Source organism: Malania oleifera, chromosome 7 (genome assembly GCF_029873635.1).
Source record: "Malania oleifera isolate guangnan ecotype guangnan chromosome 7, ASM2987363v1, whole genome shotgun sequence".
NCBI classification, from domain to species: Eukaryota; Viridiplantae; Streptophyta; class Magnoliopsida; order Santalales; family Ximeniaceae; genus Malania; species Malania oleifera.
Genome location: NC_080423.1, coordinates 57445013 through 57451732, shown reverse-complemented (window position 1 = coordinate 57451732; position 6720 = coordinate 57445013).

Genomic DNA, 6720 nt, shown 5'->3' with positions numbered 1-6720 from the left:
GAAAGAGCAAGTGTGCTTTGAGCTTTGAAACATATTTTTCAATTCCTGGTAAGTTAATTTGTGAAAACCATGTATTCATAGGTTTTCAAAAGTAATTTTGTGTTGCCCAAGATTACTTGGGGTATTTCCCAAGTTTTCATAAATTTTGGGGCACAAGAAACCTTTATTTGGATTTTAAAACATTGAAAAAAAAAATTAGCCATTAAACAGTGTTCAGTAAACTGAAGTGTCGGGTTTAGCCTTCTGAAGTACCTTAAAACACTGAAAATTTTAGTCTTGACATAGGGTCAGAAGACTGAACTGAGGGTTCAATCTTCTGAGGGTGTATTGTCTCTTCTGTGTTTCAGCAAAAAAATCTTCAATAGACTAAACTAATTCTTCGGTCTTTTGAAGAAATTCTTTAGTAGACTGAACGAAATCTTCAATCTTCTGAAGTGACTCTTCAGTCTTTTGGCAGTGTACCTCAGTGTTTGGGTGGACCATTTTCTATTTTTTTTTTTTTTCAATTTTAGTTTTCAAAAACATTTTTGCTCTCTTGCTTTGATTTATCATAAAACATTTTTTGGGGTTTTAAATAAGGTCTCTAAATCAATGAATAACCCTAGAAGAGTTTCAAAATATTTCATAAGATATTTAAACATGAAGTACTTACAACAACGGTCTTAAAGTCTAAAACTCTAATCTTCAAGCCTTTCCAATGTATTTTGCTTTATGTCCCATTTGACATGAGCTTGAGTTGGCTTTAAGTTTCCACTTGCACATTACTTATGTTGGTGTTGCTTGAGCTTCTTTTGGATCACTCTACAAATGAATGTAACTTTTTGAGTCCTTAGTGATCTTGAGCTTTCCATTGATTTTCTTTTGAGCTTTGTATTTCCTAAAATATCATCATTCTAACAAACACATATTAAATCATCTTTTATTTGTTATCATAAAAACAAGATTGAAAAGCCATATTAGGCCAACACATTCAATACAATCTCCCTAGAGGATTGGGAGGTGGTGAGTCGCTATTTCCACAACTCAGCCTATCAAGTGATGTGTTCTTATTATTATAACTACTTTGTTGTATTGATGTCGCTAATTAATGAAAAGCCATTACATCTTTTTTATAGGCTATCTGTGTGAAAAATGATGCGAGCTGCAACAAACTAGATACGATGCATTGTGGTGGGTTGAAGATGTTCATCAATCATTGAAAGGTAATTGCTATAAAACTATATGAGTATTACCTAACAAGTTTTATTTATGTTTACACCTCCAAATTAATATTGATGACATTTTGCATGATAATATAGTATGATCCCGAGACTGGTGCACTAGAGTTGAGATTGGATCTTTGTCAAAGAACACATTAGAGTCCAGATGGAACATGGTGCCAGGGTGCGTAAAGGAAACATGTAAGTCAAATATATTATTTTTTTCATTATTTTATTCGAAACGTCAAAGTTGTATTCTTATTTCTTCATTTTCTACATTTTCATTACTGAAAATACGCAAGGATGTTCAACTTGAGGATTGCACCGATTCTAAAGGGGAATCAGCCAATGACGAATGACAAGATCTGCAATAAGGTGCTTGGGGAATGCTGCGGGGGCTGGTTGAATGGCCATGGCAGTGGATACATTGCCCCGACATTGTCATCTTCTTCGAGTACAACATCTTGTGTTGATCTTGACGAAGCGCATCGAGCTGCCGAGTCTCGAGGGGAGGAGATGGTTCTCCAGATGCAGACGATGGAAATGGAGAACCAGCAACTAAAAACTAAGGTGTCCAATTAAGAAGCAGAGATTGATGCTATTAACACCTAGAAAGCACATATGGAACAAATTGTGCACCAAAATCATTCGGATGATGCGGGCGGCTCCTCATCTCGTTAGAAGGTATACTGAGTCTTAGTGTTAATGTTAGCTAGCAACTTGAGTTTCTTGATCTAGCTTCTTAGTTGTGTATGTGTTTGTGTGTCTATATTTTTCTTGTTAGAGAAGTCTCTTTGATGTGTTATTGGTTGATTTAAACTCTTAAGACCATACTCATAAGTAAAATAAGCAGTGGGAACTAGTCATGCATCAAATAAGCCATCGGTTCCCATGTTTGAAATGTAGGACCTAAAAACAAGTAAAAAATGGTGTTCTTGGTGACCAATACATGAAATCTGCATATTTTTGTCACAAGCCAAGTACCACCACCATACTCATAACTAAAATAACTTATGGGAACGAACCTACATCAAACGAGCCAACGGTCCCCAAGTTTAAACCATATGACCGAAACAAATAGTTAAAAAAGGGGTTCCAGCTGCCCAAAACATGAAATATTCATGTTTTTGTTACAAGTTTAAACCATATACCCTGCAAACCAAGTTAAAAATGGAGTGTAAGGTGCCTAAAACAGATACTACGATTGTTCTTGTCATAAACCAACTACCACCACTATATTCGTAAGTAAAATGGCGTGTGGGAACTAAACTTTCGTCAAATGGTTCGAAGGCTACCATGTTTAAACCATTTAACCTGAAAAACAAGTCAAAATCAAGTTCAAGGTGTCTAAAACATGGAATATAGATTTTTTTTCCGCAACCCAACTACCGCCACCGTGATCGTAAGTAAAATGACCCGTGGGAACTACTCTTGTATCAAATCAGCCAACGGTTCCCAAGTTTAAATCGTAGTACCTAAAAATAAGTCAAAACTGGGGTTTGAGGTGCCCATAACATGAAACATGCTTATTTTTTACACAAACTGACTCCCACCACCATACTCATAAGAAAAAAGACCCATGGGAACTAAACCTACCTTAACCAATGACTCCGTTCCCAATTTGAACCATATAACCTACAAAACAAGTCAAAAATGGGGTGGGTTCAACGTGCCGAATCTGACGGTACCTAAAAAATCCTCCCTAAGAGCCTTTTCCCTACTGAATTAGAAGCAAAGTTGGAATACAAACAAACCTAGTAAACTTAGTTCATTTTAAGAACTCATGTGTCCAAGTTAGGCATACGAGGACCAAATCGAGTGTGGTTAGTCCTAATATATCTATGACATTAAGCTCGATGTGCCAGAACTAACGGTGCCCAAAAATTCCTTACTAATTGAAAATTATGTGCTTAGAGGACAACTTAGTACACTTAGCTAAATCTAACCACCCAAGTGTCCAATTCGGGAATATAAGGTCAAAACTGAGTTGGGTCAGTCTTGATACATCCATCACATCAAACTCAACGTGGTGCATCTGATGGTGCCCAAAAACACTTCCCGAGAGCCTTTTTCCCACTTAATTAGAAGTAAAGTTAGAATACAAACAAACTTAGTAACTTAATTAGTTCATTTTTAGCACTCAAGTGTCCAAGTTGGGCATATGATATCCAAACCAAGTGTGATCAATCCCAACACGTCAGTGACATTAAGCTCGATGTGCCGAAACTGAAGGTGTCTAAAAATTCCTTGCTAATTGAAAATTATGCGCTTAGAGGAGAACTTAGTACACTTAGTTGAATTTAACCACCCAAGTGTCCAAGTCAGGCATACGAGGTCCAAACTGAGTTGGGTCAGTCTTGACACGTCCATCAAATCGAATTGGACGTGGTGGATCTGAAGGTGCCCAAAAACACTTCCCAAGAGCCTTTTCCCCACTTTTTTAGAAGCAAAGTTAGAATACAAATAATCTTAGTAAACTTAATTAGTTCATTTTAAGCACTCAAGTGTCCAAGTTGGGTATACGAGATCCAAACCAAGGGTGGCTAGTCCCGACACGTCCGTGACATTGAGCTTGATGTGCTGGAACTGAGTGTGCCCAAAAATTCCTTGCTAATTGAAAATTATGCACTTACAGGCGAACTTAGTACACTTAGTTGAACTTAACCACCCAAGTTTCCAATTCAGGCATATGAGGTCCAAATTGAGTTGGGTTAGTCTCGACACTTCCATCGCATCGAACTGGATGGGTCAGATTTGATGGTGCCTAAAAACTTCTCCCCGAGAGCCTTTTCCCCACTTAATTAGACGCAAAGTTGAAATACAAACAAACTTGGTAAACTTAGTTCATTTTAAGCACTTAGATGTCCAAGTTAGGCATACGAGGTCTAAACCAAGTGTGGTCAGCCCCGACATGTCCATGACATTGAGCTTCCGGAACTAACGGTACCCAAAAATTCCTTGCCAATTGAAAATTATACACTTAGAGGTGAACTTAGTACACTTAGTTGAATTTAACCACCCAAGTGTCCAATTCGGGCATACAATGTCCAAATTGAGTTGGATCAGTCCCGACATGTCCATCACATCGACTTGGATATGGTGGATCTGACAGTGCACAAAAACACTTCTCGAAAACCTTTTCCCCACTTAATTAGAAGCAAAGTTAGAATACAAACAAACTTAGTAAACTTAATTAGTTCATTTTAAGCACTCAAGTGTTCAAGTTGGGCATACGATATTCAAACCAAGTGTTGTCAATCCTGACACGTCCATGACATTGAGCTCGATGTTCCGAAACTAACGGTGCCCAAAAATTCCTTGCTAATTGAAAATTATGCACTTAGTGGTGAACTTAGTACACCTAGTTAAATTTAACCACCCAAGTGTCCAAGTCGGGCATACGAGGTTCAAATTGAGTTGGGTCAGTCTCGACACGTCTATCACATCGAATTGGACGTGGTGGATCTGATGATGCCCAAAAACACTTCCCAAGAGGCTTTTCCCCAATTAATTACAAGCACAGTTAGAATAAAAACAAACTTATTAAACTTAGTTAGTTCATCTTAAGCACTCAAGTGTCCAAGTTAAGCACACGAAATCCAAACCAAGTGTGGTTAGTCCTGACACGTCCATGACATTGAGCTCGATGTATTGGAACTGAGTGTTCCCAAAAATTCCTTGCTAATTGAGAATTATGCTCTTAGAGGTGAACTTAGTACACTCAATTGAATTTAACCACCCAAGTGTCCAATTCGGGCATACGAGGTCCAAACTAAGTTGAGTTAGTCCGGACACATCCATTACATTGAAATGGATATGTCGAATTTGACAGTGCCTAAAAACGACTCCCCGAGAGCCTTTTCCCCACTTAATTAGAAGCAAAATTTGAATATAAAAAAACTTAGTAAAATTAATTAGTTCATTTTAAGCACTTAAGTTTCCAAGTTGGGCAGACGAGATCCAAACCAAGTGTGGTCAGTCCAGACACATCCATGACATTGAGCTCGATGTGTCAAAACTAACAGGGCCCAAAAATTCCTTACCAATTGAAAATTATGCGCTTAGAGACAAAATTAGTACACTTAGTTGAATTTAATAATCCAAGTGTCCAATTCGGGCTTACTAGGTCCAAACTAATTTGGGTCCGTCCCAACATGTCCATCACATCGAACTACATGTGTCAGATCTGACGGTGTCCAAACGTCCTCCTCGAGAGCCTTTTCCCCACTTAGAAGCAAAGTTAGAATACAAACAAACTTAGTAAACTTAGTTCATTTTAAGCACTCAGGTGTCCAAGTCAAGACTACAAGGTCCAAACCAAGTGTGATAAGTCCTAACATGTCTGTGACATTGAGCTCGACGTGTTAGAACTAATGGTGCCAAAAAATTCCTTACCAATTGAAAATTATGTGCTTAGAGGTGAACTTAGTACCCTTAGTTGAATTTAACCATTCAAGTGTCCAATTCGGGCATACGACATCCAAACTGAGTTGGGTCAATCTCGACACATTCGTCACATCAAACTAGATATGATAGATATGACGGTGCCCAAAACTCCTCCCAGAGAGCCTTTTCCCCACTTAATTTGAAGCAAAGTTAGACTACAAACAAACTTAGTAAACTTAGTTCATTTTAAGCACTCAAGTGTCCAAGTCGGGCATACAAGGTCCAAACCAAGTGTGGTCAATCCTAACACATCCGTGACATTGAGCATGACGTATCGGAACTAGCGGTGCCCAAAAATTACATGCCAATTGAAAATTATGTGCTTAGAGGCAAACTTGGCACATTTAGTTGAATTTTACCACCCCAAGTGTCCAATTTGGGCATACGAGGTCCAAACTAAGTTAGGTGAGTCCCGACACATCCGTCACATCGACCTAGACATGCTGAATCTAACGGTCCCCAAACACTCCTCCCCGAGAGCCTTTTCCTCACTTTGAAGTAAAGTTAGAATACACACAAACTTAGTAAACTTAATTAATTCATTTTAAGCACTACAGTGTCCAACTTGGGCATACGATGTCCCAATTGAGTGTGGTTAGTCCCGACACATCTATCACATTGACTTGACGTGCTAGATCTAACAGTGCCCAAAAACTCCTCCCCGGTTTTCCCCACTTAGAAGTAAAATTAAAATACAAACATAGTAACCTTAGTTCACGGTTTTGCACGCAGGTGTCCAATTTAGGTATACGAGGTCCAATTTGACTGCGGTCAATCCCAACATATCCATCACATTGACCTGGACATGCCGAAGGTGACAATGCCTAAAAACTCTTTCCTGGGAGCTTTTTCCCACTTAGAAGTAAAGTTAGAATACAAACAAACTTAGTTCTTTTTAAGCACTTAGCTTACAATTCAGTCATACGAGGTCCGAACCGAGTGGGGTGAATTTTGACTGATCAAAGTTAGTTATTTACAATTGTATCATTTTTTTACACTATGTTCAATCATTTTGCTATCAAAAAATTTTAATTATAGTATATACATATACGTTCAAACATTGTATACTAATGTC